This window comes from Phalacrocorax carbo, chromosome 1 (genome assembly GCF_963921805.1).
Source record: "Phalacrocorax carbo chromosome 1, bPhaCar2.1, whole genome shotgun sequence".
NCBI classification, from domain to species: Eukaryota; Metazoa; Chordata; class Aves; order Suliformes; family Phalacrocoracidae; genus Phalacrocorax; species Phalacrocorax carbo.
The window spans coordinates 66,265,639-66,280,101 of NC_087513.1; the positions used below are offsets into that span (position 1 = coordinate 66,265,639).

General features: G+C 40.0%; 1 protein-coding gene across 4 annotated transcripts in view; it reads right to left on the minus strand.

Annotated features, from left to right (window-relative positions):
* FGD4 (FYVE, RhoGEF and PH domain containing 4) overlaps positions 1-14,463 on the minus strand; it is a 111,259-nt gene that overhangs the window by 39,817 nt on the left and 56,979 nt on the right. The window lies entirely within an intron of this gene.

Here is a 14,463-nt window from a genome sequence, read left to right on the forward strand (position 1 = left end):
AAAAAGTAGAATTACTATAAACACATTTATTAAGTGCTAATGCTTCTCTACAGAGAAAAGTAGAATACTCATCTTCCCTTTAATAGCGTCTCATCCTAAAAATATGCTTTGCCTTTTGCTGCAATCCATTATGTTGTTTCAGCTTTGAAGGGCTGGATATAAAAAGACTTCCAACACGACTAGCCTAAGTTCTTCTATAGAAAGATTACATTCTCTAACAGATTTTTTCCTGTCTGAATTGTTCATGTGTTTGTTCAACAGAACAACTATGGAAAAATACCAGCATTTTTGTTCAGCCATTCTATTTGTGTACTCTAAGTGTTCACAAAATACTATACATTCAGAAAGTTTACTTTATTACGAAAGGTAGGATCCAAAAATTAGCTAAAGGTATTGCAACTTTCCTTGTAGGAAAGAGCTCCTATTGTAAGTATTTAAAAAAACAGTGCGCCAAGTACAAAGTCAGCTAGTTCTTCTATTTCACTTCTTCCTACCAGAGTGGAATTTATTCTGATTAAGAGGATCGGTATGATGCTATTGGTAAGAAAGCTGGAAGAAAACATAAAGCAAAACATATTCAAAAAATGGAAACAGTAATAGAATCACTTATTAGAATGTGATCACACAATCCTAAACCATGCACTTTTGTTTTGGGGTATGAAAGCAATTGGTTCTGTAAACACAGTCAAAATCTTGAAATAATAATATGAAGGACCTTGAGATATCACTTAAGTCAACATTCATTCATGTCTGAATGCAAAAAATCCACAACTTTTTGTGGGGAGGAGCAAGGGAAAGGAGGAAGACATATTTATCATTTATTGTAGTGTTGTCACAATTATTTTCATTTTTAACAAAATTATTATTGGTGTTTGGACGCTTTGATTTATTATTTGCCATCATTTTACCTTTGCTTTCCTGTACTAGCAGAAATGCAAACAAGAGTGGGGTTTTCTTTGCAATTTAAAAAAAAAAAAAAGCAAATCCAAAACCTACTCAACCATTTCATAATGTGATCCTCCGATGTCTTCTGAACAACAATTGTTCTGCAGAGACCGGACGCTCTGATCTAATCCATCTCCTTCTCTCATGTCAAAATCCGTCATATCAAGCCATTCCCAGCAACAGCCAAGCCTGCTCTTAGAAGAGCAGTGCAAAGAGACAGCATAGCTATTGCTTAACGCTGCTTAAAGATTCTTCAATGCTTTGTGGATTCCAACAGTATTTTCAAGTATTTATGCTTTATTTCTTAGAAGCTTCTTTTTCTTTTTAAACACTGAAGGAGCCCTACACCAAGAAGCTGCCTCTACAACCATGGAGACTTGCAGAGGTCCATGATGAGATCAACCACCCACGCGACCAAAGCGCCAGTACTCGGATCACACACGCAAGATATGGCACCTTTCCCTCTTCCATTTCATTCAATTAGCAAAGGATCTCCCAAGAACTTAAAGGTGGCTGGTCACAGAACAATGCGGATAATCTAATGATTATGGAAGCTTCTCTGACATTTGTCATCTTAGGCAGAAATTCCTCTTGTTTCCTTGGGTATCACTCCACGCACAAAAAGTTCTGTTGTACTACAGCAGTTGGAGCTCTGTCCCACACCATTCCTTGATGCCTAAGAAGGTACCTTAAGTGCCATTGCTGTCTCTCCTACAGAGGTGGGAATACTGAAAGCTCTTAGAAAGGCCAAGGTGACAGTACAGGAGGTCGTACCAGCAAGTCTTCCTTGTCTCCAAAATGCTAACAGGCTGAATTTCCCTTTCCTACAGGATCCCACACTATACTGCAGCAGTCTACACTCCAAGTGGGGATTCCTCAATTCAGAAACAAATTTAAGATCCTGCAAGATCAGTACAATGCATGAGTCAGGTAGGCAACTGCACATAATTCATAAGTCTACATTCAGATCACTCCTATAACCTTGCAACGAGGTTGAAAGTGTGAAGTCTTAGAGCTTTCTGAAAACTATTTTGCCTGCAGATTTAACAGCTAATATGCTTCAAAGCCTCCAACTCCCCAGCTGCAGTTCAGTAAGGGGCATTGCTGCTGGCAGCTGCTCAGGCCAAGGCTGGAAGTCTCCATCAAAATGGTACCCTATGTATTAAAAGGATTCCCCAAGAAAGCAAGGTACTGCTGAGGTCAAAACAGGAACTTATTTTACACACACAACTTTATCAAAGCACTTACTCCTGTTTAAGGTTATCACTCACGATCACTTTAAGCCGAGGCAGATGCAGAGCTGCTGCGGAGAACAGGTCAGCTCTGTGGTCTGCCACTCCTCCTCCCTCCTCGTCACTATCAGCTCCAGCTTTTGCTTCTGACTACTCCTTCCCCTATGGCAGCACCAGCTCTTGTTCAACCACACAGTGAGATGAGCAGCAGAAATTATGCAATTGAAAGCCAGAGTATGTTTTAGATTGGTTTGACCACCCCAGGACTACTGCTGGCACCAGGGGACACCCAGGAGGATGGCTGGAAGGGGACAAGACAGCTCGTCTCAGCAGCAGCCCTTACTTAGATCGGTCTGAAGCAAGCATTTAAACACAACCCCAGTCCCTCAAGTAGATATTCAGACTTGGATTCTACTTGGTTTACACATGCACGCACACATCCTTTATACAAAGTCCAACAAAACCAGCAACAGCTGAAAACAAACCTTTAACGTGAAAATGTTAGGCTGCCTTAAGAATCAATTTTGTTGTCAGCATCCCATGCCCCCCAGTAGATTGGCAAATATTTGTTGCATTCAGTAGGCAAAAGCCATTTTGTAAAGCTTGTCCACTGTAATACAAAACCATAATGCAAGCAACAGAAAAGATTGCTTCTCTATAGCAGGATCTTTTGCAACTACTTACAGAAAACAAAAGCTATGAGATGTGTTCTGACCCAAGACGTGCTCTGGCTTCCTATGTGTAATAACTCAGCACATGAGGGGTGCAGGGAAACAGAATGTCTTCGAATTTATTATCACTGTACAAGCCATTACACAAATTATTCATCCTGTCTGGAAGCTGTATTTGCTGGAAATGGACATGCTACAGACATTTAACCTATATTTCAAGCTAGTAATTCTGTTAATCATGTCACATCCTCAAGCCATATGTTTTGAAGAGTAATATCGCCACATCAGGTTGAACAGCTTTCTTCACATGTAAAGCTGGAATGGAAAAAGGTAATAGAAATCTAGCCACACCATCCTTCTATGCAAAATCAAGTAGTCAAATTCCCTGGATAAAAAGCGTCATTTAATATCCATGGAATTCTGAGCCCTGGTTTCTAGCCAGGGAAAGATACTTACTCCACTCAGTTGCATGAATTTCAGTAGGACTGCTCAATTCTGTCCGTTTAAGCAAGCAGTTGCTCAGCCTACCTTTTAGAAATGCAGTCGTTGCCCTGTAAGTACAACTTAAAACTCCATTATATATGTGAAAAGTCAGACATGCTGCAATAACCTAAAGCTTTTACTGGGCTGAAGTAGATTCCCATTGTAATTATTTCTGACCTGATTGAGGAACCACTTGCATACTACTGCTATTCCTATTCATTGTAACAACTGAGAAATTTTACTTGAATTTTACTTGAAGTCAGAAATGCTATGGGCAACAAAATACTACCAGCCGGTTACTGTGTTCACTAGATTAATATAACCTCTTATAATTGGGGATGAGTAAATACACTAAAGAGGAGAGAAAGGTGGGGAAAGATTTAAAAAAAGTTGAATGGTGGCAGGCAAGAATAAAAGCAAGAAAGAAGAGGTAACAAATAGCTAATAGAAAAAAAAAAAAACACCACAAAACACTGTAAATTTGATAAGCACTTAGTTATTTTGCTTATCACCTGCAAGAAAATGAGAAGCTAGAATGCTTGCAAACATGCCTGCATCTGTAAGCACGTTCGAAGCTAGGTGATGCATTTTCTATTTTTGCAGAGCATTCTTATTAGAAATAACTTGGAGCCATGAACATTTAGACAAATATAATCAGCCAGCTTAAAATACCAGTAACATTTAAAAAATGGCTTATTTATATTCACAAAAAGTTAAACTAATGTTTTAGTATTAGATAGGTCCTCCACAAGCAGTTCCATAAGCTTCAGGAAGACAACCTCAACACCAATAGGTCTTCTGTTACGTTTATTTTCAGTCCCACTTATCGTGGATAGTGCTTCTATACTTTTCCAGCACTGTAATTTTTACTGCCATTGTGATCCCACTATTGATCATACATTCTGAATCAAAGAAATGCAACATTTCTGGATGTAACCGAAGTCTATGGGAAAAGGGTTATTCTCTTGTGACTGCCAGGACTGACAGGCAAAATTTAATTCTCAAAATTACTTCTCTTAACATATTAGGTATACATAGCTATATAATGTTAAGTCCCAAGAAGACGTGCTATAATGGTTGTGGGTCTTTATGTTCTACTGCTAGATCTTTTCATGGAAGATCAATGCAGAGCTTCACCTTTCCTACTCATCCCTGGACATTACGAAGGTTCAGCTAACAGTCTAGCTACCAAAGCATTGGTTTAGCCACAGTAGCCAAGCCATACAAATCTCCTAATCAATTCAGAACAGCATTAAGTAGCACTGACACTACAAGAGGCTGATTCAACCCTTTCAGTTATTCACCAAACACTACAGGCACTGTAGCAAGGGCAGGACAAGAATAAGCAGCTTCCTGAACACAAACAAGAAGGCAGAAAGCAGCCTCTTGCTCAGGCAGTTCCAACAACAGATTTGTTGAGGCCTGAGCAGGAAATCTAGTAAATCAGGTCATGGATTTTGCCCACAATCGTGTCCAAACCTGCCCTCAAAACTAAGTTTCTAGTAACCTGGTACCTACCCTTCACAGGTTTGCCCTGTTCGTGAGAGGAACCAACATGTTACTAAGAGGTTTATACTGCTGGCACACACCCAAACATGTTTTAAGAAAAATTGGACTAAGCCCAAACTATATGAAAATTAGGAGTATGGAGGAGGAAAGTAGGAAGTTGAGGTCCAAGTTTCTCTCGTGGGAAAAAAAAACCCAAACAAACCAACCAACCTACCTTTCTCCAAATTCTATTAAATGCTACCCGCTCAAGGTAATTACACATTTGCGTTTTGATATATCTTCACCTCTCCCATCACAGAGGTGATAGACTAGTGAATGCTTTGCAGCTGCAAAATAGTACAAAAACTTCATACTGATATTCTGTGCAGATGAACTCTAAGGGCTAAACATCAGGCCAGCCTTTACTGTGGTGAGCCACTGCTGACATACTGCAAACAGCTGATAAACCAAAGCTGTAAATAGAGGGGAAAGAAACACCAAACTTTTGCTGAAGTCAGGAGGTCTATCTCGCTGAAGAAATTAGTTTTCTTCCTGCAAGAAGGTGCTGGCCAAAAAAAAAATTAAAAGGCAAATATCAGAAGGTTTAGAGTTATCTTTGAGAAGTGGAATCTTGGCAAACTGTAGGACACAGATCAGGTTCTATTAAAGGATTAATTCAGATAGATATACTGGCAAAAATGCAAAAATACAGGGAGTTTTACTGCAAAGTTATTCTCCAGGCACAAGTGAAAATATTTCAAGTTCAGCAGAAGAAGGTAGACCAGTTTCTGGGAATAATGAAGATGTAAAGCACATAAGATTATTATTTCTCACCGCATGGGAACGTTCCTAGAACTACCAAACAAATATTTTCCTCCCTTTCATAGCATTTACTGCATGGACTAAATAAATCTTCAAGTAAATATGGTAGGTATAAATTGTAGATAGCAAGAAGTGTATTGATACTCGTCTTTTAGTTCAATGACCCTGTGAATGCACTCACATTTGATGGTGAAGTTAAACAGATGAAACAATACGTAACTTAGAACTGGCAGGCCAAACAGTTGCTACATGGTACTTGCTAAGAACTAGAAAATATTAAACTTCTTCATAGATATGCTACCTTGCATAGCAACACAGAGCAGGGGTTTCCAAATTTTCCAAACTGCAGTATGCATAACACTGAGTGTATGAACCACTTAGTACAACACACAGAGCAATAATACAGAAGGAGAACCAAAACAAACTTTGGCAAGTTTACCTGCCCACAACAGAAAAGATATTCTAAGAAGAGAAAAAACTTACTTTCAAAATAATTTCATTTCTAATAATAATAATAATTTCTAAGGTGGGTTATGCAGAGCGTCAGTGATAGCACCCAATTCAATGTAGATACAAACCCGTATCTGGTTTAAGATGAGATGTTACTGCACTGGTTTGGTTTGGGGGTATTCACAAGACTCAAGCGTTTAATGTTGTCTCTCCTATGTTTCTATGTTTTGCCAAGCTTTATAGTTGTTCTGGTTGGAAGAAACCATGCATCTTTCCAACAGTAGTTTTCATTTTTAGTCTGAAATAGAGCTTATAGTAACGCTACTGCAGAGCTACAGTTTGCCAAGTCACCAGCTATGGACGCCACCACATTTAAATAGGTTACCTGCTTCAAGATTATAAAGTCAGAGTTTTAACAGGAAGTACTGAAATATTAACAAAATAAGATTTAACATCAACAATCTGATCTCAGTTTCAGGATGCCGTACATCACTCAAAATAACGGACAGAACAGTGAATTCCACATCCACTACAAATGTCCTGCCAACACTGGCTACAGCAGGCAGACTCAGCGTGCCTTCGTCTGTTGTCCTGTCTGGCTGTGATCTTTTTCTTTTGGCTCTGATCTAATAGTCATTTCCATGTAGGCAGACCTGCGCATCTGCTGCGAGTCTTAATAAAATGAATAAGTCAGCAATTAATGGAATTATCTTTCAACATTTGTCTAAATTTTGGATGAGCGCAATAATATAACATGCACTGCTGGTGCTGTTCCAATAAAACAAAAAGCACTGTACAGGACTTCAAATGGCTTTTTTCCCAGACTGAGCCCAAAAAACTATTTCCTTAGAAGTAATTATGATTTCTCCATGCAACATGCACTGATTAAAGTACATTCCTCATCAGAGAGAGGGCACATTCTGGAATATGGAGATGCAACATGAGCGATGGGAATACAAAGCAAGTAAAAAAAAAAAAAGAAAAACCATCTTCAACATGTGGAGTCTTTAAAATCAAAGTTAATTTGATGGAAGTCCACATGGTATATAGTATGAATGTCAACTAGTCCTGTAAAATTAAATGGAAAAAGAAACAGCAAACAGAACAGCTTTTTAAAACTGTATTTAAAAGGCACAGTTTTGAGCCTTCTGAGAACAAGCACCCCTGCAGCCCCCATCTTCTATACCTTTCCCCTGCTGGACCACTGCTTTCATACTGTTGCCTACAGTCTAGCAGCGCCACTGCTCTCTAATCACCCAGGTTTTGGAGGCTACTTGGTGGCAAAAATCGGTGCCAAGTCACTTTAGGGGTAGAGGAGCTGGAGGGATCCTGATGACCACAGGGGTGGAATTAGAGCACTGCTCGCAGACAGGATGTGGAGGCTGCAAGTCACAGAGATCGCGTGCGACCACCTTACTCCTGGCCATTGCTGCTGTGGTTTTCTACTCCTACCTCTTCCCCCATTGAAGGGAGGGGAGGCAGCAAGCCTTTGGGCCTTGTTACTGACTGAGCAGCTGCTTCAGCTGGCAAGACCTCCAGAAACCTGCCACTGCTGCTCCCCCCACCACAGGGGAGCAGGGCTGCTAGAGGGAGCAGGCAGAACTAGCCAGCTCGGTGGCTGAAGCACACCAGTGTCTCCCTTGACTGGAAAACACTGATTTAAAATAGGCTGCCAATGCACAGCTTGTGGTTTGAAAGTAGTAGCTTATGACTGAGGTCCTCTGCCAAAAAACACAGCATCTGTTACGCTAAGGTTCTTATGAATCACCTACACTTGTACACACTGGGACAATGCCTTTGCTGATGGTGGTCATTCATCAACTCTTTAATGAATAATGGAAGTTTCTTATATGAACAGAGACAAGCAACGTCCAAGCCACATTACCAGAAAGACATATCATTGAAGGGAGAGCTCCGAGTAAGAGGAGTTCTGTTTACAGGAACCAAGGATTGCTCTTTCACATACTTAGTTCCTGTATTACAAAACATTCCCTCAAACCCTTGTTTTCACTGTGGTCTTTGAACATGTATTATCAAGCTGAAGAGAAAGCATGTATTATCAAATCTAAAGAGAAAATATGCAACAGCATTCTTTTACTTGCAGAGACTATTCATGGGCTCTTTTTCATAAAATAATGTCAATATCTCTTTCAGCAATTTTGGACAATACTTTTTCTTTCTTTTTATTAAGTCTATCAGCAGGTCTTAAGGTTGACCACAGTTCCTGAGCCTACAAAACCATGAGCTTCATGTAGTCAATAACCGAAAGATTACCATAAAAACACCACCAAAAAAGAAAAACGGGTACAGTAAGTAGCAGCAGTTTCATCGCACCAGGAGAAGGCAGGGTAAGTTGATCCTGTAGCCAACGTCAGCTACCCTGCTGTTACCGTCTCATTTCTACACAGGGTAACTTCAGGTAATTCCTCCCTCCTTGTCAGTGCCATAACACGACAGCAACTCTCAGCTCAAGAACCACTTCTCACACGGCCATATTTCACAAAGTCACGGAGCTCCCCGACTGCGTACTTCAACCTCTCCCCCGTCGCGATCATGGGAACATTGGTGAGCCCTGTATCTGAGGGTCACTTCCTCCCCTCGCCACCCCATGTGCTCTTCACAGCTTCCTACATGCTTGACAAAGGAAGGGGTTGAGTAAGACTGTGTGGCTTTCTTGAGTTCCTACTGCATTAATAGCCATTTTGATTATGAACCCTACCATGAGAAAAGATGAACAGGACACACTTCCACTGAGTTTTTCCCAAACTATTTTTTCCTTTTCGTTTTCTGTGCGGAGCTGTGTGAGGTGAGTAATGTCCCCTCAACTATGGTTTTACTTGATGCTAAAATTTTTTCCACTGAGTTTTTAATTGACACCAGCATATTTTGAACAGATGATAGTCATCATTTTCCAAATGTCCTGAGCTCCTCTTTACTACATAAGACACCCCATTTGTATAAGCAGGCTCACTGATCACAGAAGAATCACTTGTCTGAGCAAGGACTGTGGCACCAAGCCCTAAATGTTTCTTTTGCTTTATTTGTCAAGTCTTAGGATTATTTATAGTCTTCCTGTTTTTATACATAAGATAACCAACATGACGCCATACTGGGCAGCACAGTCTAACTTCATATTATAGAGAGCACCTGCACTACTGGGGTCATGTGAGGAAAAAAATGCAACTGATTGTATCTCATACAAACCATTGGAATGATTCAAGATCATATATTGATATATAAATACTATGCAAGTGCAGTGATAACACAGACTGACAAAAAGACCTCCCCTTGTACAATTGACAAGCCATTATGAAATAACAGTGTGTTTAGGTTTTTAGACAAATACTAACAAGTTTTAAAAAAAAAAACAAACAATAAATTTGATCTAATTCCACCATTTGCTCAGTATATACTGCTTCAGAAGACTTCTCTAACAAGTCAATCAATGACATTTTCATCTTCTACTCTGCCCAGTTATCTCTGCAATTATTTCATATTCATCTCAACTTACAGCTATTTTAAAAAAATATCCATATGCTTTGAGACATGAAATCAGCCACCTCTGTTGATAAAAGGACTGCTAAGAGAAAGTATTTTCAGAAACAGGATTGAGGAAAAAAAAACCAAAACCAAACCAAAACCAAACCAAAAAAACCCACAGACCCAAAGAGGGGGTAGAGGGTGGGTATGTGAATCTAATTACAGAAGGTTGAAGCTGTAACTAATCTATTATTTCAGAAGATCTGAGCAGAAGTTGAATGCTATCAGTGTGTATATTTATACAAATAATTTAAAGATATAAATATATAATATAACATATGCAAAATGCAGAACAGCCAACAATCCAAACAGAAGTCAATTATCTAATACAAGCCAATAAATTTATCACTGATAAATGGAAATTGCTTTCCACATACAACTGCTGAGGCAGTACGTGTGTCCGGACAGCATCTGACAACCCAAAGCCCATCCAGCAGCCAGCTGTCATGGACACAAGTTGTTCCACCCACTCCCCTCCCTCCTGCTGGCTGCCTGCTCCCACCACTTTCTGTGCATCCGTGCTGGCAAGCATTTAGCCCTGGAATGCTGTCCGGGAAAGTTAAGACATCAGAAATGTAAGCCCGCCAAAGAAAAAAAAGAAAAAAATAAAAAGGCAGCCAGCTTCACGCATTCGTTCACCTTAAATGCACTGGAGCTCAAAGATACAAATTCAGTGATGGAAAAAAGACGACTAGGGTCCCTTTCCAGAAGCAAGTAGCCACTAGATAATGTTAATTCTACTGAATCACATCTCAACAGGGTTGGAGCAAACGGTAGGGAAGGAAAAGGAAAAAAATAAAAAAATATTCTCTAAAAATGCGTGGCTTGAGATTTAAAGCGATATGCCCTAATTAAAGAACAGGCTGCAGGGTATTAACCGCACAATAGCATCACAACAGGCTACCAGGCACTACTCCCTGTTACGTGAAAGACTACAAGTAAATACAAAATTATGAGCTTGCTAAAGGACAAAGTGTGGGTGGAGTGGAACGCGCGGTTGCTCGTCCCTTACAGCAGCACGAGCCGTGCAGCTGTGCCGCACTCCGGCTGCTCAGTGGCGAATGCCTTTCCTCCCCGAGGCCGGGGCAGGCAGCCCGCTGTCAGGCTCCCCAAGCACTTCAGTCTCCCCGCCAAGTAATTAACAACCATCACCTACGAAACACAGAAAAACAAGCAGCTCCCTGGGAATGCTCGCTGCACCAAACCAGAAATACAAAGAACCCAAAGCTGGACTTTTCACAAGAATTCAAGTGCTTCCTGCTTTTGACCTGGTTGGAAAAAAAAGTAAGAATAGCCACAAAAAGCCTGGTTTAAGTACATTTAGGGCCTTCCTGTGAGGTTACTGAAGAAGGACCTTCCTTGTTCAGTCCCTATAAGGCCTACTATAATTGTGCCAGCTTTTACATTGTCTCTTGACCATAAGGAAAAAGCGATATCACCATCTCACACTAACTCATCGGTTCATAATCATCCTTACAGAAGGAAGTCAAATACAAGCGTCCTGGAATCCAAATGGGGAAAAATTCCTTGGCCCTAAAGTGCCAGAGATGACCACTGTGCACCCTGTCCACAGAATTCACTGGAGATTAACAGATCGGCACATCAATACAGTTGCATCTTGGACATTATACAGATTGAAACAGCTTTACATTTTATGCAGTGAACTGGCCGAGGGATAGAAAGTGAGAACAATTCTATTGTTTAGTCCTCTCTTTTCCAGGTCCCTATTTAAAACATACTTTAAAAAAAACGAAAAACAAACAAACAAAAAAACCCACCAAACTTATGATGAATTTAAAATGTCATGTCACAAAACTTCTTAAGTTGGAGAATTAAAATAACTTTTGATGCAGACTCGGATGAATATTTACCATACTGTTCCAAAAAGCTTAACAGTCATATGAATATTTACCTTTGAGGGTACAAACGGGTAGGAAATGCTTTTAAAAAAAAAGTCATGCAATGTAAAAATACATTAAACATTTCAGGAAGAGATATAATTTTGTAATAGCTCAGGTTTTGTCCAACACATCTGAAGGATGTGCAACCTCTCACTTCACAAACATTTTGAAAATGAAAATGTTTGAATGCCCCAGGCCAGACCAATAAAGGCGGCTCAAACCCAAACTGCGGCTGCGCCAGACAGAGTGAGACAGTCCCCTACCAAGACGAGAAAAAGTTTTATCCCCTCCATCCCTCCACACCCCTGTAGCTCCCACTGCATACTTCTTACCAGCTCTGACACTCACTGGGCTTCTCTCTAGGACAACAGTGAGCCCCTGCAGCTGGCAGGCAAGCAGATGCTCATTTATATCGTGGGAGTTTTGTGCTGTGTGAGTGAGCTGAATTGGCTCGTGGATGAGACCAAAAGTCTGGGGAAGTCCCAGGGAGGGACTGGGCAGCCTTTTGGCAGCAACTGCCCACTGGATCACTTGAGCTGTTCACAGCACTGCAGCACACCAAAATGTTGCTGACACCTATGCAGTATTTACTGTTTTCCTTAGAGTCTCAGTTTCTGGCATCAGAAGAAAGAGTATCACAATATTCATTTAAAAAGCTGATGTCTTGCACGTTGGGAAAGAAGGTTTTCCAAAACACAGAGCAAATAAAATCTACGAAATTACTCTTAAAATATAAAATTTGTTTAAAGTTAAACATTTAATTTCTTTTATAATACAAGGTCTGGCAATACTCCAATCCCTCTACATCTTACTTGACTTAATCCAGATGCTGCCCCTCCTTATTTTTCTTTCTTTCTTCTTTTTCTCTTTTGTTAGTCACAGGTCATGGTTGTGCGGGCTTTTTCATAAGCAACCAAGAGCGGTCATAATGTGTTAAATAATTTATGGCAATCTAAATCAAAGATTGTGTTTCCTAACTACCTACTCTTCTCGGGGTCAAGCATTGCCTGTCAAATGGTAAGGAACACACAGGCACAAAATTTCCAAACTCTTAAAGGAATTTAATCCTTTTATTTAATAATAATTATAAACCCAAGGCAGGGTGGAGAGAGGTGGGGAAGAAGAGCATTTAATAGCTATTTTGAATTTTTAATTAAGACTCAAGAAATTCACTAGTGATGCTTTCACCCTATAGTGAATACTCCTACCACAAAAAAAAAAAAAAAACAAAAAACAAACTATAAAGTTCTAGTCTTTAAAAAAAAAAAGAAAAAAATCAAAGCTCCAGAAAAGGTACATTCTATGTTTTCCATATTTGCTATGGGCCTACAGTACTTGGAAAACCTGCTTTGCTTAGGCACCTGGACAAACTTTCAATTGCACATTGTGATAGCAATGAATAAACCGCTACGTGAATTTATACCTTCCTATCGGTGCTGTTCCCCTCTCGCCCAGTCCCAGCAGTCAGTACTGGAAGGATTTCTTTCCATTTCAGACTGGAGGCAGACAGTGCTTCAGCAAGCGACTCACTGCTTCTTTCAGGTATTATTGAGGAGTGTCCAGGGGTATTTGTCCACTCAGTTTCAAACACATACAGACTGGAACTACTTGCTGTCACCCTTTCTATGCATGCTGTCTATATCCATAGGTCTTGTACACATTTGTGAGAAGGTGATGGTAGGAGCTATCTATATGCTCTTCCACAGGCTGGTAGAAGCTCACCCTTTCTTACCCATCAAGCCAGATATTTGCACCATAGTCCACTCCTGCATTAACTGCTTTCACACAATTTCTAACTAGAGTCTGGGAAATACACTGCCTGGAAAATACCATGATAGTATAATCTACGTCACCTTAAAGCACATACAAATATATTTATATTTCACATATTTGATATCTCAAAAAAAATCAAAGCTGACAGCTTCAGCAATATATTTGGCATTCAGACTGTCACTGTGACACGCAAGTATACTATAGGCCTCTGCAAACTGAAATAACCCAAAGTAAACCAAAGGGCAAGAGGGAAGATGAGCTGTAATACCGAAAACAGTAGTTATGGCACCACATTGAGCTTCCTGAAAATCCATAATGGTTTAATGTTACATTTACAGGAAAAGAATATGCATTACAGATCTCAGAAAATAGCTCAAGAGCTAGATAAGCGGGGGGGGGGGGGGATCTCCTACATCCACGTGTAGATTCTTCTCAAGATACAGAAAGAATGATACATGAACAGTGGGAGGACAGGTGTGATTCCCATTCTTTTGCTTGATTATCAAAAGCCAGAGGGAGAAGGACAATTTCAAACCTGATCATAAAACAGATAAGGAGCCAGCAGAATGTTTTTAAAAGAAGTATTCTTTGTACCCGAGAAAAATCAGATGCCCAAAAGTAATGAAATCAGGAGAGCTGGGTTAGAGTTATTTGCATGCCTCTACTCCAAGCTTCACTAGCATATCTCTCAAACTCACTCAGCCAGTGACTCCCTTCCCTCTATTTAGTCTCAGAGGGCTTTCCAGGAGACCACCAGCATTCTGAACCCAAACCTTCCACAGATCTGTCTCATCTATCTCTCTGTGGAAAACTTAATTCAGAATATTTAGTGTCTTATATTAAGCTGTTAGGGTTGGGTAAGCCTTTTAATTTAATTTACCCTAAGCTGAACTTTTCTCAGAACTGAAAAATGCACTCACAAGTAAAGCAGTATTTTCAGTCGTATTCTTAAAAATTCAGTTACGAGCATATTTGCAATGGAAAAAATCCAAACCTTTCACTGGATGGTGCAATAAAAGAAAACATTCTTTAATTCTGGAAGCCAATTCTGTACATTAAAAGTAGCTTTAAGCATCAGTTAAATAGATTACTGCAACATTATACACGAAAAGCTGAGCATAAGTCAGAAGCGTACACCTACTTCCTAAAACAATGAGA